The sequence below is a fragment of the Gekko japonicus genome, unplaced genomic scaffold (assembly GCF_001447785.1).
Source record: "Gekko japonicus isolate JY-2015 unplaced genomic scaffold, Gekko_japonicus_V1.1 scaffold125, whole genome shotgun sequence".
NCBI classification, from domain to species: domain Eukaryota; kingdom Metazoa; phylum Chordata; class Lepidosauria; order Squamata; family Gekkonidae; genus Gekko; species Gekko japonicus.
In genome coordinates this window covers 106,820-126,495 of record NW_015165834.1, presented here as the reverse complement: position 1 = coordinate 126,495, position 19,676 = coordinate 106,820, and the positions used below count along the sequence as shown (strand labels likewise).

General features: G+C 47.3%; 1 protein-coding gene across 1 annotated transcript in view; it reads left to right on the top strand.

The window, feature by feature from the left end:
- Nucleotides 1–312: 312 nt before the first annotated feature.
- The window catches only part of SULF2 (sulfatase 2), a gene marked incomplete at its 3' end in the record, with an annotated part of 114,662 nt that continues 95,298 nt past the window's right edge, over nt 313–19,676 (top strand). The window contains exon 1 of the mRNA XM_015410906.1: nt 313–518. The remainder of the gene's footprint in view (nt 519–19,676) is intronic.

The following is a 19,676-nucleotide window of genomic DNA, read 5'->3' as shown; positions in this document are numbered from 1 at the left end:
TGAATTAACGTACCAAAAAAAAAAAAAGCCAACCCTGAAAGCGAGTCTCTCTCTCTCTCTCTCGCTCTCCTTCTCCTCCTCCCCCTCCCCGCTCTGTTTTGAAATGGGATCCAGCCGCTGCCTTTCGCCAGGGCTTAATCGCCTTCTGCCCAGCTCTGATGCGCACCAGCCGCAGGGGGAGCGCCTCGTTCCTCCTCGCCCGGGTTCCGGACCGGGCGCCGCGCTCGCTGTTTAAACCGCCCCCCACCCCACCCCGCGTGCAGCCAGCACAGGGCGGCCGAGAGAGAGGGCGCGAGAGAGCCGCCCAGCGCGCCCTCTCCCTCTCCGGCGGGGACGCGGCGGCGGCGGCGCACAGGGGGGCAGCCTGCGGCTGGGTAGGAGACGATGAGATGCCGGGGCGTCCGGCCGAGCTCGGCGGCGGCTGCCGCACTCTCCACCGCCGCGGCGGGGAAGGCGAGCTGCTCCTGAGCCGGGGGCGCCGAGGGACATGTTGCTGCGGCGCCTTTCGCAACGGCCAGGTAAGTTGGGGGCGGCTGGCGGAGAAGGGCAGAAGGAGCGGAAGGCGGGCGCCGAGGAGGACGAGGGAGCCGCCTAACGGGAGAGCGGCAGCCCTGCAGGAGGGCGAAGGGGGCGCCGCCCAGGAGGAGCCCGAGCGCGCCGGCGACCTCGCTGCCATGCGGGCGGGCTGTGCCGCCTTGCCGGGGAACGGCTCGCTTAGTCCTGGCGAGCCGGCCGGCTGCCTCGCCCGCTCCATGCCGCCCGCTCACTCCCCAGGGCTGCTGCAAAAAGGCGTCGGCGCGGCCCCTCCCCTCCTGCCGGGCATTGAGGGCCTGAGTCCCAGGCGCAGCCGACCGGGGTGGGGGGGACGGGACGAGGGGACGGGGTATCTGTCTGCTCGCGAGTCTGTTAACGGAATGTCTGCCACCAAGTTTGGCGGTCTTTGCGCGGAGGGCGTCAAGGCGAGATCCGGACGAAGGGAAACAGTGTGCAAAACAACAGCTAGTTCCTTAGCGCGTTGCTCGGCATTTCCCAAAAGCCGGGGGTGGGGGGGCGGCTTGAAAGAACGCCTCATTTCCTTAGAACGCCGCTAATCTGCTGACGGGCCGCTTCACACGTGCACGTCCGTCGCTTTGTGGCTGGTGGGCTAGAACAGAGAGCTGGAGCTGGCCGCGCTGGTGGACGCGAAAGTTCTGTTCGTGGTGTTAAACCCGAGAGTCGATTTTACTCGCGCGAGTCACGCCTTGATGCTCAGGCGAGGAACAGGCGCGCTTGGGTGTCCTTAAGACCTGCTGGAGGACGAGGTGCTTTCCCGGATCCGCGTTCACACGTGCGCGCTGTTTTATATTGTGGGCTTATCGTCGAGGTAGTAGAAAAGTAGAAAACAGTGTTGTGGCAACGAGGGAGCGGAGATGTGGGATGACATCTTGCAAACAGGTTGTCTTTCTGCCTGGCCACTTGAGCTTCCATAAGCAGCTCCCCGGTTCATCAGGATCATGGGGGGGGGGAGAGAAGCCCTTGGTTAGACTGGCTCAGTCTCAGGTATGAAAGTCTCTGCTTCCTTGTGTGCCCTTTTGCTATGAATGCAGAGACTCTGGGTGGGATGGGCATTGGCCAGAGACAGTGACTTAAAGTTGTTGGGACGTGACCTGGGTGAATCTAAGGAGAGTCAGCTCTGGTTCATACTTGGGTGGGAGACCACCAAGGAAGTCTGGGGTTGCTCCACAGAGGCAGGCAGCGGCAAACCCCCTCTTCTGACTCTTGCCTTGAAAATCCAGTGAGGGGTTGCTTAAGTCAGCTGTGAATTGGTGGCACTTTACATGTGCAAAGTTGTGGGGCTTTTTAAAGGAACATTCTTACGTTTGAAGATTGCCTCCTAAATGCAAACCATCACAACCTCATTGGAAGTTTGATCCCTTATTTCAGAACCGTTTGGCTCCATTCATGTTTTCACGGTGGAAACTTTGGGTCTTCAGTGTGTCTTATGTATGCATGGAGTGTGGAAACTTTACTCAGCGGCCTGTTGTAGCCACAAAATTAGCTTTCACAGTTTTGCTTTTTCTTGGGGTGAATTTAAGGCACTACTGGAAGAAATCCTGAGGTCTTTCTGCCAGGGAATCAGAATGATTACAAGGCTTGAGCAGAGCGGGATGAGCTTTTCGATTCTGCTATAGCAAACAAGGTGCTCTGTAACTTTGGCGTCTAAGTCTCCCAGCTATGTTTGCTTGTAAGTCCCGTGTTTGTCAGTGAATATTGGTTCCAGAAACTCTACTTAAGATTGTAGTCTTCTTTGCTCAGGGTTTTAAGTTTAAATGAAAAAGATTTCTGATAACATAGTATATGTAGGGAGTATATTAGGAAGGAAGAAGTGTTTCCACCTATAAGGGTGAGGAATATAAATTTTAGTTGCAACCTTTACTACCTGCACTCTTCAGTAATTCATATCTACCCACTTCCCTAGATATGTAATTTCATGTTCAAATAAGCACCTAGAACAGTTTCTCCTCTTCTGATGGAAACTCAGACATTTGCACAAAGGGTATAATTTTTCCTCCTTTTTCTGTCATCAAAGGTATGCACATTTGTGCTGTTGGGATAACCTTCAGCTGTCAAGGTTAGCAATGACTTGGCAGGGGAGGTTTATTTTTGTCTTACTTTAGGATTAGTCTCTCAGGAAAAGAAGAAGCCCTGCTATAGAAAGGCTACAGTGTAAGTGTAAAGAAGTGATTTGAAAGATGAGCCTCCATTCCTGTTTGTAGGCATCCACAAGGAGCCATACAATGAAACGTTGAAATGAAATTGTATATTGAATTGATAAAAATACAACATACAGCCATTGAGTTAACTGGCCGTTTGGTTTTCCTGGAGCTGGATTGCACCTGATTTGAAAGTATTTTGTATTAGACCAAATGTGCAAAAGTGAATTGCTGAGGAGAGTGAAGCATACACACACATATAGTTCAGTTGGGTAACACAGAAACTAGTGACCACTATTTTACCTGAATAGTTGCTAAGGATTTAATTCTCAGCATGGAATTTCCCTCATTGTGAATGCAAAATGAATTGTGTTCTTTAGTCCACTCTCATAGCACACCTGTTGCAATCTGCAGCTATTTTGCACCTCTAACAGGTGTGAGATGTTGTGTGCTAGGCTGTATTTCACAGTGGATTGTTTCCTGCATCTTCCTTCCATATTTAGGCCATTAACTAAATCGGATTTCCCTTGGATCCCTATCCCAAGCAACCTTCATTTTGCAGTTATTACCATTGAATTAAATGGGTCTTGCACAGTGTTCCCTCTAAGCTGAGTTAGTGTAAGCTGGCTCACAGTTTTTTAGCCTCTGGCTCACACATTTTTGTCTTGGCTCAGGAAGGATGGCTCCAGAGCAGACTAATTTATGCAGTAGTCAAATCGCTCACTCACAACTTTAATGCCAGCAGCTCACAAAGTAGAATTTTTGCTCACACGACCCTACAGCTTAGAAGGAACATCTTGCATCCTGCTAAGGAGGCATAGGATTGCAGCCCCTAGTGTCTAGAGGGGGTTGTACAATTTGGTTTACAGAGCTGGAGCCAGAAAAAGGAGGTTTAAAAGATTAATTTTGTACCCTAGAGTTAACCAGTTTATTTATTACAACATTTATATCCTGCCTGTCCTTATGGTTCAAAGTGTCTTGCGATAATAGTTAAAAAACATTTTCTGTTAAATAAAATAGCAAATCCCAAATTTCTTGTCCCACTCCCATTGCATGTGGTATTTGGTTTATTTGCTACTAGAGAACAAAAATATCATGTTTGGTCCCGGTCACACGAGCGGGAAAATCTGTCAGGGAAGGGAGGCATATTAGATGCGGAGCTAAAAGAAGCATGGGAGCGTGATCTTACGCTCCCCCGCGGCTCTGTTCTCCCTCCGTCGGCATCCGATCACACTGGGGAGACAACGGCATAGTTCCAGCGAGGCAACACGGCGGTCCCGCGTTAGTGTGCATGTGCGGGTTGCGGACGGCTGCAGGATGCTACGGGCTGCCGATGCGTCCGCGATCCCACGCCTGCCGTTGCTGCGGATCTTCTTGTAGGTATTCCATTTTCCCTAGTACCTTTTTGATCCGCATTTTCAGCCGGATGCAACGGGTTACGGCCGGGTGTGCAACGCTTGCCAGATGTTGGTGCCTGATACCGGTTTGATCCGCCATTAATCCATCCCCTCCGCATACCTGATTCTCCGTGTGACCGGGGCTTTTAATGATATAATGAAAATATGTGTGCCAGATCTTTGCGCTCGAGGAAGGGAATCAACTGCCTAATCAATTATCCTGCCTTTCCTCATGGTTCAAAGTGTCTTGCGATAATAGTTTAAAAACATTTTCTGTTAAAACCAAAAATAAAATAGCAAATCCCAAACATTTATATCCTGCCTTTCCTCATGGTTCAAAGTGTCTTGCGATAATAGTTTAAAAACATTTTCTGTTAAAACCAAAAATAAAATAGCAAATCCCAAATTTCTTGTCCCACTCCCATTGCATGTGGTATTTGGTTTATTTGCTACTAGAGAACAAAAATATCATGTTTGGTCCCGGTCACACAAGCGGGAAAATCCGTCGGGGAAGGGAGGCATATTAGATGCGGAGCTAAAAGAAGCATGGGAGCGTGATCTTACGCTCCTCCGCGGCTCCGTTCTCCCTCCGTCGGCATCCGATCACACTGGGGAGGCAACGGCGTAGTTCCAGTGAGGCAACATGGTGGTCCCGCATTAGTGTGCATGTGCGGCTTGTGGATGGCTGCAGGATGCTACGGGCTGCCGATGCGTCCGCGATCCCACGCCCGCCGTTGCTGCGGATCTTCTTGTAGGTATTCCATTTCCCCTAATACCTTTTTGATCCGCATTTTCAGCCGGATGCGACGGGTTACGGGCGGGTGCGCGACGCTTGCCAGATGTTGGCATCTGATATCAGTTTGATCCGCCATTAATCCATCCCCTCCGCATACCTGATTCTCCGTGTGACCGGGGCCTTTAATGATATAGTGAAAATATGTGTGACAAGTAGTTTTCTAATAGGTCTATCTTAAGTCAAGTTGTACCCTTCTAAGCCCCTTTACTTCAGTGAGTGTCTAACTTTACTTAGAGCTGCAGTGTAGTAAGCAGGGGCATAACAGTAACTCAGTTTCCAGTGCCTGGTGTGCCATTTTGTCCATACCAATGAACCATACCCCCTAGTTAGAATGTCTTCTGTTTACCCTAGTTTTCCTCATGTCTCCTTAGCTATACTTTGGTTTGCCTTATTCTTTCTATCTTAGTGTCCTCGAATCGTGATTCTTCTAGTTCAAAACACTTAACCCTTCTGCCAAGATTCAATTTACTTATACATTCTAGAAGCCAGTAAGTGCTTCCTCAACTGCAACACTCCTGTGAGGTATGATGCCTCTGTTAACTTTCCACTTGGCTCCCACATATGTTCCAAAAAACTCTCCCACATATGTTTAAAAAAAAATTACAGTATCATGTAAACATAAGAACATAAGAGATGCCAATGTTGGATCAGGCCAAAGGCCCATCCAGTCCAACACTCTGTATCACACAGTGGTCAGAAATACCAGTGCCGTCAGGAGGTCCACCAGTGTGGCCAGGACATTAGAAGCCCTCCCACTGTTGACCTCCCCAAGCACCAAGAAGACAGAGCATCACTTGCCCCAGAGTCCCTATCTATACCATCGGGAGGCCCATCAACAGCCTGGCAGCCGCATTTTGGACCAGCTGCAGCTTCCGAAGTTGCCCCAAGGGCAGCCCCATGTAGAGAGCATTGCAGTAATCCAACCTCGAGGTGACCATAGCATGGATCTCTGATGCCAGATCTTTGCGCTCGAGGAAGGGAACCAACTGCCTAATCAGCCGAAGATGGTAGAAGGCTGCCTTGGCAGTGGCTGCTACCTGGGCCTCCATTGTTAAGGAGGTATCCAGGAGCACTCCCAAACTCCGGACCCGTGATGCTGGTACCAACGGCACCCCATCAAAGGCCGCCAATGGGATTCCCACCTTGGAACTGCTCCAATTCAGGCACAGGACCTCTGTCTTCATCGGATTCAATTTCAATCGGCTCAGTCTCAGCCATCCCACCACATCCTGAAGCGCCCCGCCCAGGTCTTCTGGGGTAGAGCCCGACTGGCCGCCAAACAACAGAAAGAGCTGGGTGTCATCCGCATATTGGTGACAACCCAGCCCATGCCTCCGGGCAATCTGGGCAAGGGGGCGCATATAGATGTTAAATAACATCGGGGAGAGTACCGCCCCTTGTGGCACCCCACAAACTAGTGGGTGCCTTCGGGATAGTTTCTCCCCGAGAGCCACCCTTTGTCCCCGACCCTGGAGAAAGGAGACAAACCACTGTAAAGCAAGTCCCCAAATCCCCACGTTGGCGAGGCGGTGGGTGAGCAGCTGATGATCGACCGTGTTGAACGCTGCCAACAGGCCCAGCAAAAGCAGCACCGCCATCCTGCCCCAATCCAGATGCCTGCGGAGGTAATCCGTGAGGGCGACCAGTGCCGTCTCCGTCCCATGGCCCAGGCGGAAACTGGACTGGTAGGGATCAAGAATGGAAGTGTCATCCAGAAAGCTCTGCAATTGTATCGCCACCGCCTTCTCAATTAATTAATTAATTAAATACCATAAGGTATTTAATAGAGACCTATCTAGTCTAGTTTTTTAAACTGTTCCTACGAAACATTGGTTCCTTAGACGTTTGTTAGTGGCTCTTTGTTGTTATCAGTAATGGCTTGCAAGTTCTCCTGAAATACAGAGTTCTGTTCTCAAACTACCTCGACAGTTACAGTGATCTACCGTTGGTAAACAACACTGGGCGTTTTAGGTGCATTCTTTGTTGTCACAGGACAAAGTGGCCTTGCTGGTGCCAAGTCAACATGACCTGAGAGAACATCTTATACACTCCGATGTTCCTAAGCAGAGAGATCAGTATGGAAATTGGTTCCATGATGGAAAGAAGTAGAAGAACACTGACCCTGTTCAGTCTTCAGTCTCCCTAGCACCCATGACAAAATAACATTCCCAGGAAATCACCCTGGTATCACTGTTCCATTGCTAAACTGCTTTACAGCTAGGAAGGTTTTTCTCATGTTTTGTCCTGACCGGTGTTCTTGCAATTTAAAATCATTGTCTCTTATCCTATCCAGCCTTAGTATATAGTGTGTGAATCTTTGGGTTGGATGCAACCAATTTTCCTGCTGGTCAAGAAGAGACCAACAAAAAGTTTATGCTGGTGGTCATGAATACTACCTGTATAAAAGCCATATGGGACAGTGGCTGTAGTTGAGTGAGGTTCGGTGAAGAAAACTGATCCAAGCTATTGTCCCTCCACTTAAATGTTTGAAGAATGGCAGCATGTCTCCATTCCCCTTAATCCGGCATCCCCAGTTCCTTCAGCATTTAGGCATTGTATTGTTTTCGTAGCTCATTTCTGTACACACTTGCACTGTTTCCAGTTCGTTTGGAACAAAATGGGGGAAAGCTGTGAAGCACGACACAATAGAACTAGTCACTGTGTTAATGGACAGATACAATACATTGGACAGATACAATGTGTGCAGTACGTGAATATAATCCTTGTACAATAAAGCACAATGATACTAAATATGAATCTTCTAATACACGATGAAATATTCCATAAAGTTCTCTTTCCAAAGTAGTTCTTTCCAACGAAGAATCCGGATAATGAAGACTTTGTTTCGATAATCTTCCTCAAGAAAATTACTAGGTATAAAGTTCCAGAAAACTGTATAGCTTCAGACTACTAATGTAGAAGGAACTGCCTATTGTAAATATTTCAAAGACATAAGTTTCCAGAAAACTGTATAGCTTCAGACTACTGATATAGAAGGAACTGCCCTTCCAGGGTATTCAAAGAGGTTTGGAGTGACAATTTTCTTTCTGTTGATGGGCCACCAGTAACACTTTTTAGAAACCACTCCGTATTAATGCTGAGCTGGTCTAGCCTCCAGTTCTTTTGGACCCTGAGAGTTGGAACTATCCAGTTCCAGCCTGTCAGTCCAGAGCCCGGTCACACTCTTCAACAAATTCTATTAGTAAGAGGCTGGTGCTTACGAAGCGCCACTACACTGGAGTCACTTGCGGAGTTTAATATGGTACAACCAGTTCTTTCTTATTAAAAGAGACTCCTGGAATCTTGGTTGGTCTTGCTCCTTAACAAGGAAACATCAAACTTGGCCACGTTTGCATTGGTAATTTTGAAGAAGCCATGAGCCATACTTTATATTCTCAGAAAAATGGAACATATTACTGTTTTCCCTCATCTATAATAAGAAGGTGTAGGTTTGCAGAGATTGCAAGTTCCATGATGCACAGCGTTGACTCATGTTCATTTATTATATCTCATTAACTGTGAAGAGGGATGGCTGCATGCATCCTTGTGTAATTGTGATCCTTGGGTTCTTTTTAATTAACTGCTGGTGTGGAAGTAGTACTGAAATCCAACCTGTGAAGTAGCCCATTTCCAGAACAATTTACACAGCTGAATTGATGGTCTGATAATGTGGCTCAACTGTGTCCCTGCAGAACTCTGCATACTGTCATGAATTTGCTTTGTAATTTGTTCACTTTGCAATCTAAACCTCTCCAGCCATGCACCTGTGGACTGATGGCAGGTGGACATGATATGAGAGGAGCCAGCACCATTCACTGGGATAATCAAGGGCTACCTTTCATTCGTTTTACAGCAAGATGCAGTGGCCAGAGGCAAAACACCCCATATTCATCAGCAACTGATGAAGAGTCAGGTCTCCTCTTTCAGTGCTTCCTAGTATTCTGGGTGAGGCTACTCTAGATCCAAGTCCTGAGCTGCCAAGTGGTATGCTGTCTAGGCTTCTCCTTGCCAAACATGAACTGATGCTCAAGGGAGGTATGCCATTGAAATAAATATAAATAAATGTATATTTTCCATAGCTGGGAGGTCTTTGGGACTATGATGTAGGTACTCTATCAATTCCTAGTGGGAGGAACTCTTAATCCTTCAAATGATGCTTCAAGATGCTGACTGAAGCTTTAGAATTTAAAATACTTTGCCTCCACTGGTATCACTACTAGAAATAAAATGGTACCCAAGGGCCTGGGAAAGATGCCAGGGCCTGGGAAAGTCCACTCTCATGATCTTCAGAGTGGAGTAGATGAAACCACACCACTGCCCAGCTTGTGGCCAAAGAGGCAAAATAAATCCCAGGTGGGACCCCCCAAAAGGAACAAGCTTTTGCCTATTATGAAAAGCTGGATGGGCTGTTGGGTGCTGTATCTGGAGGGAGGTCAAAGAGGCAGGTGACAATGTGATAATGCCTTAAAGCAGCCTCTTCATGTACCACCGTGCTATGTCGCATGGGCTTCCTTCCACAGTCTACCAAGAAACCTCAGCAACTAATGTGTCAGCTGCTGTTTGTACTGTTCTGACATCTGTAGCATTCCCAAGAGTCTGTCTTGTGCCGCATTAAGGCTCCGGTCACACGGGCCGGAAAATGCGGGGGGGAGCGTGGCTGTTTGCCCTGGAGCAAAATAACGCATGGCTGTGCGATCAGACATCCCATCGAGGTCCCGTGGTTAGGGGGGAGGTGCTGATCATACGGGTTTAACCCCTTCCAGGGCTGCAGAGGAATGCAAACTGTGTCCTCCGTCTGGTCCCCTCAAGGAGGAGCTTCAGCCAAGCCGCCCCCCCCTGCACCTCCCCCTCTGCCACCCGGTGCAGAGAGTTCCTTTCGAGCAGGCCAAGCCAAGAGTGGGGAGGCTACAGAAAAGAGGAGGGGGTTCTGCGTGTGCGCATGCGTGTCCAGGAACGGAGGGAGGGCGAACAGGGAAGCAACAGCTGGGAGAAGCGGTACAGCAGCCGGAAAGCCCCCCCCCCAGGTCTCCTTAGAAGTAATCCATGCACCATGGGAGGGAGGGAGCGTCATCGTGCCAAGCCGTGGCCGTCCTAGGGTGGCCACCAATGCGCCCTCTAAGCTGCAGAGTTTTGCGAGCAAAAATCCGGTGAGCTCCTGGCATTAAAGTGGTGAGCGAGCCATTTGGCCGCTGCATCAATCAGTTTGCTCTGGAGCCACATCCCTTCTTGAGCTGAGACAAAAAAGGTGTGAACCGGAACATGATCAGATGCCCGCCCTTGCCCTGTGGTTTCCGGAAACTAGTACCTCAGAGGTACTAGTTTTTTAAGCCACATCTTTGGCGGGAAGCCTCGGGTTCGCCACGGGAGCTCTACGCTTCCCAGATGTTGTGGTGTGATTGCGCCTGGATAATCCGCCTATCTTCCGTCTCTGTAGCATGGCTAATGCTCCGTGTGACCGCAGCCATTGTAGGGCTTTTTGAGTGCACTGAGCCGCTTTCTGTGTCTATGCTGGTCCACTGTGCATGGCACTGCTGTGGATGCCAGAGAAACTTTGAGGTTGGTTGAAATAGTGGCCATCCATCATGCCAACAATAATCCAAAAGACCAATCTTCCAGAAATTGAGCAGTGGCTCAATATGATGCGAGTTGAATGGCAAGTCTGATATGTTGTGAAGCAATTATATCAGTACTTTGCCACTTGCTAAAGGGGTGCCATGGACCTATTCAGCATTCCTGGCTCGGTAGTTTACTTAGTAACCTTTCTGCAGGGCATGTAAGGCAGAGATGTTCTGCTAGGCATTTGGTTGAGGACAGTGATGGGACAATATGAAATCTGACTCTATCATACGCACACTCTATCCTCCATAACCACTCCCCCCAGGAGGCCTGTGGAAGCTGAATTCCCCCCCCCCCCAATCTTGGAATGTATATTGTTTTATCTGTTGATATGTTTCAGGTATTTTAATTTTGGTTTTTCAATTGACTAATTATTGTATTTTTTTCTGTTGTAAGCCGCCCTGCTTGCAGGGAAGGGTGGTCTAATAAATCCAACTTAATAAATAAATAATGTGTGAATTGCCCCTTGTTCTTTTTGCTTTGATGCGATCCTACTTTCGCCAAGCTCACTTAATAATATGGCAAGAACTCAACTGTAATCCTTTCCCCCCCTCTAGGATGGTGTCTTGACCACTCTGAATGTGGGTACCTCTTCCAGTGTGCCTTCTGTGAACAATGTTGAGCTGTTAATTAGGTTTCACAGCTAATGTGGAGTTAGCAGCAGTGTGTCTCTGCCATGTTCAATCACACATTTCAGGAGCAGATAGGTTATTTTATTAAAAAATTCTTCCAGGCCTACCTAGTTATTACGTGCAAAACACATTCTGATTGCAGGCTTTCAGTTCATTGCAAAGGGTACTTATGAAGAGTACTTATTTTGATAATGACAGAGAAGAAATGTGTGATAATAGTTTAATCATCTTTGTAGGGAAGCTATGCTGAAAAGTAATTATTTTGGTAAAAGGTTTTTGAAAGCGAACACACTGCTTTATGCTCTCACAAATAACTGTAATTTTACAGCTGTAAACATCCATAAGAAACTGTAAGTAAAACCATTTGAGAAATAACGTACAAGAAATTCCGCAGACGAACATTTCATCAAAAATGTGAAATCTCTCAGTAGGCTTGCACTTTTATTTTAAAGGCAACAGAAATTCAAGGCAAACATACTAATAGTGATAACAGTTGAAAGAAAAGAAGGCATTAGTAAGCAAAGTCATGTGAGGTCATAACATCATGTGACTTGGGCATTTTTTCTTTTGAAAAAGGAAATTATAACCAGGGCAGACCTGCTATCCATAAAAACTACAAGGAAATGTGGTTGAAGTTTAAACTGCTGGGGAGTTCAAAGTCTTTGCCCTGTAACCAGTTCAAATGGCAATCCAGAAGAAGCTAACTCAGGGGTCCTCGACATGGTGCCGATCGGCCCAACAGCACCTGTCAACACCTTTGCTGGCACCCACTAAGTGGATTTAGAAAGTGGGTGGAGCCAGGTGGGGCTTTTACCCAGCAAGGCTTCTGATTGGTTATTAGGGAATTGATTGGCTGTGCAGATTGTTAAGAACATTGCTTTGACAGCAGCTGCCACCACAACACAAGGATTTTCATTGTGTGACTGAAGGTTACCTGCAGCAGCAGTTTTGTGGCTGGCTCTGTATTAGGCTTGCCAGTCCTTAGGTTGGGGCGAGGGATCTCCCGGTTTTTAGGGTTTCAGTCTGCCGATGGCCGGCTGGTTGACGAGAAACCCCACCCCCAAACAGCCATGTCCCCGCGTGACTTCCCAGACATGATGACATCACCAGGAAGTGACATCATCACACTGGGGACATTGCACAGGGACGCTCTGGTTTGAGGGCAAAACTCTATGGTTTTAGGCTAGTTTTACTGTAGGGTTTTGCCCTCAAACCAGAGTGTCCCCGTGCAATGTCCCCAGCGTGATGACCGGGTGATGTCAGCATGTCGTGGGCATCCCAGAATGTCCCCCAAATCCCTCTGCCAGAGTGATGAAGGGACCTGGCAACCCTACTCTGTGTCCTAGGCCCTTTCTGCACTCTCCTTTAAATCCATGTTCACTGCAGTGTCCTCCAAGCAATGCTGCACTAAAATCGAATTCAACTTTCTTTTTAATCCAGTTTTTTTTCTCATTCTGCACTAAAATCAAGTTCAACCTTTTTATTCAGGGTTTTTTTCTCCATTCTGCATTACACTACCTCCCTTCAGTGGTCAGCCCGGTTTCAGCAAGCTGTTGCCCCAGGTTATTTACATACTGTTTTGCCTTGGACTTAGATTGCCTCAACTCGACCACAGAGAAAATCCAGAGTGACAGGCAAATGTGGGAAGGACCCTTGATCAGCCATTTTGTGGCAGCCATTTTTTGGCTGTGGCTACCACTCTATGTCAGAATTCCAAAGGTCCATTCAGGTTTTAAAAAGCTAGGGACCCCTGAACTTACTAATAATGATCAAAGAAGGAAATTAAGGCCTTTGTATTTCAAAAGATGTATTTATTTTTTAAAAAATGAAGTCCTTTGGTACATTAACAGCCTGCCTTGAGTCTTGACTATATCAGGAAACATGCAAGACGCATAGTCTACATAAATATGTAGCCTCAGCATTTGTGAGCTAGCATTTGCTTTGTCCTGTGCATGGAGTTCATAACTTAAATGGGTTCTGGTTCGTGAAGCTTTATGCCACAATAAATTTCCAAGTCTTTAAGGTGCCATAAAACTCTCTTGCTTGGGTCCTGATTAGTGTAAGTGGAGGCACACTGTGTCATTAGTGGTGTTCCTGTCCCTTTCTCTCCTCACTCCATTTTTTTGGTCCCCATGAAATTATGTTCTCTTGGGTCAGAGCACTGAAGAAACACTATGGCGGCCCAAGTCAGTTGCTGCAATAAGAGGGGAAAATCAACCTCCACAAACAGAACTAGCCCTTTGGATATAAGACTTCGTTGTGGCTGCAACAGACTCCTCTGAAATCACAAACAACCAAGTTGTTCATGGCAGGAACAAACTGTAGCTAATTCCTTGTCTTGCACATTTGTCCTTCTTCCAGCGGTGTAAGAAATCAACACCAAAGATGAAAATGTATTAATGTGAATGACATCATTAACTGAATGCAGAAGTCTTGTATCCATGTGGTGCAGGGGTCCCCAATCTTTTTGAGGCACCTTTGGAATACTGAGGGGGGGGGGTGAGCACCACCCCAAAATGGCTTTCAGGGGAGCAGAGCCAAACAAAAAATGGCTGCCTCAAGGAGGTAGAGCCAAACAGAATACCTCCCTCCTCACAGCCCCTGTGAAGAAGGAAATTTTGAAGAGAGAATGGAAGCACACACTGACTAAGGAAAGCCCAGCCCGCTTACCAAGCCTCTTCATCTTCCAGTGGAAACTCCTTCCTTTGAATAAGAGAAGCCAATAAACCCTGCCTAACAATGGCTCCATACAATTTCTGAAAAAACTCACTGGGTGCTGAGAGAAGTACTGGCCGGCACCGTGGTGCCCAGAGGTCATATCGCGGGGGATCGCAGTTCCCCCCGGGTGAGGTATGGGGGGCGGGGCACATGATAAAGCCCCGCCCCCTGCTTCCGGCCACCCCGCTTCCAGCCCTCATTCAGCCAGGAGGAGGCAGGAGAAGAGGGAGGGTAAGTTGCTTCCTCCCTGCCTCTCCCCACCCCTGCCTGCCTGGGGCCAGGGAGGGCCTTGGCGTCCACCGCCGGGCCCCTCATGGGGCTCGGCAGTGGAGCTGCAAGGCTGGCGGTGGCAGCCGGGACCGTTGGGGGTGGGGTGTGTGGCCTTATGACACACTTCCGGTGATGTCAGGGGGTGTGGCCTTATGACACACTTCCGGTGATGTCAGGGGGTGTGGCATATGCTAATGAGTTATGCCAATGAGTCCCCCTAGCTCTTTTTCTACAAAACGACCCCTGGTGGTGCTAATGGGTACCATATTTGGGTGATCTAGTACATTATTATCCTTCTTCCAAGGAACTCAGGGCGGTGTGCATTGTTTTTCCTACATAAGTGATCCTCACAACTGAAGTAGAGCAGGTGACGGGTGTATGACTGGCCTAAGGTCACCAGGGATGCTGCAGGGCTGAGTGAGGATTTCAGCCTGGGCCACTCAGATCCTAGTCCAGCCCTCTAACCACTCTACCGGACTGGTATAGAATTAATCTGCAGCTAATTCTGGTTTTTGCAAAGCACATGAGAAAAAGAGGGCGGAGGCGTGTGAAGCTGGTGGTTAACCATAGTTTCAACAAGCTATACTTAGTAGTATAGACTATGGTAGTATAGTAACTGTGAATCATTTAGTACAGTGCAAGTCTCTTGCCTGCTTAGAATGGCCTCTTGAATAATTCAGTTTTGCATAGTGGGTGGAAAGCCTTGAAAGGGGGGGGCTTCCTGAGCTCCTCAGGCAGGCTATTCCACCAGGTGGGGGGCACAGTGGAGAAGGGCACTTGTATGGGTGTTTGCTGGGTTGTCACCCGCAGAAGACCCTCATCAGAGGAGAAGACCCGAGGCCAAGAAGGACTTTGTATGTGATAGCTAATACCTTAAATTTGTCCCAGTAACTGATTTATTTCATTTATACCCATTTCTCCGCAATGGGGACACAACAATTGTTTGTATCATTCTCCTCTGTTTTTGTTTCTTCACAAGATCCCTGTGAGGTAGGCTTGGCTGTGCTCATGTGACTAGCCTGAGTTCACCTGGCAAGCTTCCGTATCAGAGTGGGGATTTGAACCTGGATGTCCAAGATCTTAGTTAACAAAAGGTGCTCCAAAAACAGCTGCCTTACAGACCACCTTAAAGGGCTTGATATACAGTGCAATTTCATGAGCTTGGTGCCACTACTAAGAAGGCCTTGAGAACAGATGGAGACAAAAAAAAACAACAGGTGGAGACCATTCTAACCACTTGGGAAGCAGCTCAGTGCAGAGCTGCTGATTGAAGGAGCGTAAATACTTCGGTTTCTAAAATATCCATGTGTTACAAGTAGAGCCCAAAGTACTTTCAAATAGGAATTCCCCACTGTTTCTCAGTCACCCAGTGGCTCACATGACTGAAAGGTGTCACACAGCAATGGTGAACACATAAAATGTCCAGGAGACAGACTGATGACATGTTCTTTACTTGTGACTTGGGGTATAAGGCAGTGACTGAAGTCTGTGCATAGCGAGAGTTGCCTACTCTGGACAGAAACATTCCTGGAGATTTGGAGAGCAGAGTTTGGGGAGGGAGCTCAGCAGGGAGGTAATGCCATGAAGGCTACCCTCTGAAGCAGCTGTTCCCTCCATGGAACTGATCTCTGTAGTCTAGAGTTCAGCTGTAATTCCAGGAGGAATCCAGGTGCCACCTGGAAGCTGGCAGCCTTACACTTGGCCCATTTCAGCCTGTTGCTTCCATACAGGCTGCCTTTGTAGGTCCCTCCTTTGGCCACAATGGAGTGGTGGTCCACAGAGGGTAAGAACATAAGAAGAGCCCTGTTGGATCAGACCAGTAGTCCATCTAGTCCAGCATCCTGTCTCACACAGTGGCCAACCAGTTCCCCCTCTGTCTCCATCTCCATCTTGCTGCTGTGGGTGAAGACGCTGTTTTCGATGTTGCCTTACTGACCCTTCCTCAATTTGTTTTAGTTTCTGGCTTCATATGTGTATCATTTTTAAGTTGATTTTGATGAGATGAGAAGAGATTGGATTTATACCCCGCCCTTCACTTGGAGTCTCAGAGCGGCTTACAAACTCCTTTCCCTTCCCCTCCCCACAACAGACACCCTGTGAGGTGGGTGGGGCTGAGAGAACTCTGACACAAACTGCTCTTTTTCAAGGACAGCTGTGCCAGAGCTTGTGACTGACCCAAGGTCACACCAGCAGGTGCAAGTGGAGGAGCGGGGAATCAAACCCGGTTCTCCCAGATTAGAGTCCGCACACTTAACCACTACACCAAACTGGCTCTCAATGGGTGCGTTCAGACGGAGGATTTACAACGATTAGGGTGACATTTCCAACCGGTGTACTTACGGGCATTCATACAGCGAACATCTGCCTCCTGTCCCTAACCGTTGTAAATCCCTTTAAACCGTTGCACTCTGCCACTAGGTCCCAACTGGTGGTAAACAGTGCGGGGGTTTGAGCATGCGCAAAAATCGCCATTCTCTGAATGGCTGCCTATGCGCATGCTCAAACTGTCCTTTAAAAAAAAAAAACCGCTGACGCCCGCAGCGTGTGAGCGGGCGTCCAACGGAGGGCTCCGCAAAATGGAGGGTAAGTGTGATCGCGTTTATGCCGGCAGAAACGCCCCGTCTGAACTTTGTCTTTAACTATTTGTCAACCTTAATTAGGCAGAAAGGTGGGATACAAATGTTTTAGAGCCCGAACTTTGCATGGGACCACATGGAATACAGTTGAGACTTGCACCAGGTGCTATTGTATTGTCCCAGTCTTGACAAAACATAAAACCTGGCGCTGTTTCTCCGGTGAGCATTTAGCTTGTACCGCTAGTGCTCTCCTGGATGTTTTCTTACTTAAAACTGCAAATTCTTCCCTCTTAAGTGTTTAGGTGGTGCTGATGGTGAATGTCATTGAGATGTGTGGTCCCCAAAGGGGCTTGTTGGAGTGGGTGATGAAGCTGATGCCTCCCCCTCACCTTAGCGCTATCATCACACTCGTGCCAGAAAAGCAACATTGATCTTGCAGTGGTCTGATTCAGCGATCATATAGCTTCCAGTTCACCGTAGCAATTTAAGGCTCCTTTTCACCCATCTGCAGGTATATGAAAGCCTGATCATAATTTTCCAGACCAAGATTTCTGTCACAGCTTGAGAACCCTTAAATCAAGGCTGCTCTGAGAAAAAAGAGGCCGTGGCAGAGATGCGCTGGTAACATTTCTGGTGAAATAATCTATCAGGGGAGAGAAAGAGCTTTTCTCTTTGTTGCTTTTGCTTTCTAAACAGAATGCCAACTTCTTTTCACCAAGCAAAGGCTGCTGGGCTGGGATTCTCTTCCCACTCAGCCATTTCTTGTCCTTTGAAAAAGTGGTTTTCCTTTTGTGTAACTTTTAATCGATTCCTACCACCTTAGTAGGAGCTGCGGTGGCTCAAATGGTTAAGACACTGAACTGCAGGCTGTGGAAGGTCAGTAGTTCAGCAGTTCGAGACCCGAGTGTGCCGCATGATGGAGTGAGCTCCCGTCTCTAGTTCCAGCTCCTGCCAACCTAGCAGTTCGAAAGCAAGAAATTGCAAGTAGATAAATAGGTACCACTTCGGTGGGAAGGTAACAGCGTTCCGTGCACCTTGGTATTTAGTCATGCCGGCCACATGACCACAGAAACGTCTTCGGACAGCGCTGGCTCTTCGGCTTTGAAACGGAGATGAGCACCGCAACCCTAGAGTCGGACTCAACTGACTTTCGAGCAAGGGAACCTTTACCTTTTGCCACCTTAGCAGGGCTTGTTTCTTGAACTAATAACAATAATTGTATGCTGTTAAGTCACACAACCAACTCATGGAAACTGTGTGGTTTTTAAAGCAAGAGACAAGCAGAGGTGGTTTGCCATTGCCTGCCTCTGTGTAGCATCCCTGGTCTTCCTTCGTGATCTCCCATCCAAGTACTAACCAGGGACGACTCTGCTTAACCTTCCAAGCTTGTAGCATCCCTGGTCTTCCTTCGTGATCTCCCATCCAAGTACTAACCATGGACGACTCTGCTTAACCTTTCAAGCTCTGTTGTGTGTGTCGGGAATGAGTAAAAATGGACTCATGTATTCCTTGGAATTCAATATGCCCAGCACGATTTCTTCATAGAGTTACTTCTTCTTACAATAAGAAAATTTATTTTGAATAGAGGATTGCAAGGCAGAATTCTGATACTGAACAAATTGTGTATTAATTTAACCTTTAGCACCTACTAATAATACATAAACTCTGTATGTGGCTGTTTTATTTAGCTTTTGTCACTAAGAACTATCTATGAATGTGTTTAACCACTTTAAAGAAAAAATCTATAACTAGTAGTTATCTCCAGGTCTCTCTCAAAGTCTCCACAAGACGAGTCTCCCTCAAGTTTTTGTTTGTTTGGTTTTCACAGCGCAGCTCCCATTCTTTGAAACTGCAGGGCACTAGACTTTTTTATAATGCAAAAAGTCTACCCTATGCATTTGTCCAAGTGGATTTCTATTTTTCCTCTTGATCTTACTAGCTGTTGCGGTATTTCAGATGAAATGCTCAATGGTCTCTTTCTTAGTATTAATATATGTATATATAATTGGAACTTCTATCATCAAACTTGCTTGAGAGCCATGTTACTTTAATAATGGAAAGGGAAAAAATACAAGCCATGCTGTACAATTTGGAACAGAGTTACACTCTTCCAAGTCTGTTGAAGTTAGTGGGCTTAGAAGGGTGTAACTCTGTTCAGGATTGCACAGATAGGGTATTACAAGACAGGAAATACAAGGAATGATACAGATACGGCACCGCAATTTTTCTTTCAATGTAAAAAAAAGTTACCTTGTTCAAAATCCTTCAATCCATACCTTTGGCTGATATGTATGACTGTTATGAAGTAGTAATTTCCCAAGTCACAATTCAGGGGAACCTGAAAATTTCTAGCAGCTAGTCCCAAATGTCTTAGATTAAGAATGCTTTATGCAGCCAAAAGGCTGGATATTGCAGTAGATTTCTACCAATGGAAGGTGACTGATTCTTCACCAATTCTCCCCTTCCACTACTGACCCCAAAGCTGTCCCTTGTTACCCAGGAGCAGCATTTTGGAGAATTTTTCAGGCTAGAGGAGGCAAGAAAGTCATGTTCCACTGATGAAAATCCCTTCCCCAAGAGAAACTACTGTTGGATCCAAGCCAAAATGTCATGATAACCTATCTACATAAGTGCCATCAAGTTGCAATCAACTTATGCCAACCCCAGCCATGGGCTTTCAAGGCAAGTGAGAAGCGGACATGATTTGCAGAGTCTTCCTTGGCAGTCTTTCATACAAATACCGAGCTTGAACTATACCATGCCACCTTCCTTCTGTGACAATCGAAGAACCCGCTATATTAGTGACAGAGCATCAGGGTAGTATGGGATTATTTGGGATATGATTAGGGGGTGGAGGAACAACTAGCGTTTCCTTTTTTTGCTGGTCTCCTCCATCACATTCAAAGATAACTTCTTTATTTCCTCATGGATATTTTTAAGAGAACTCAGTTACCTCAACATGGTTACAATAAAGCAGG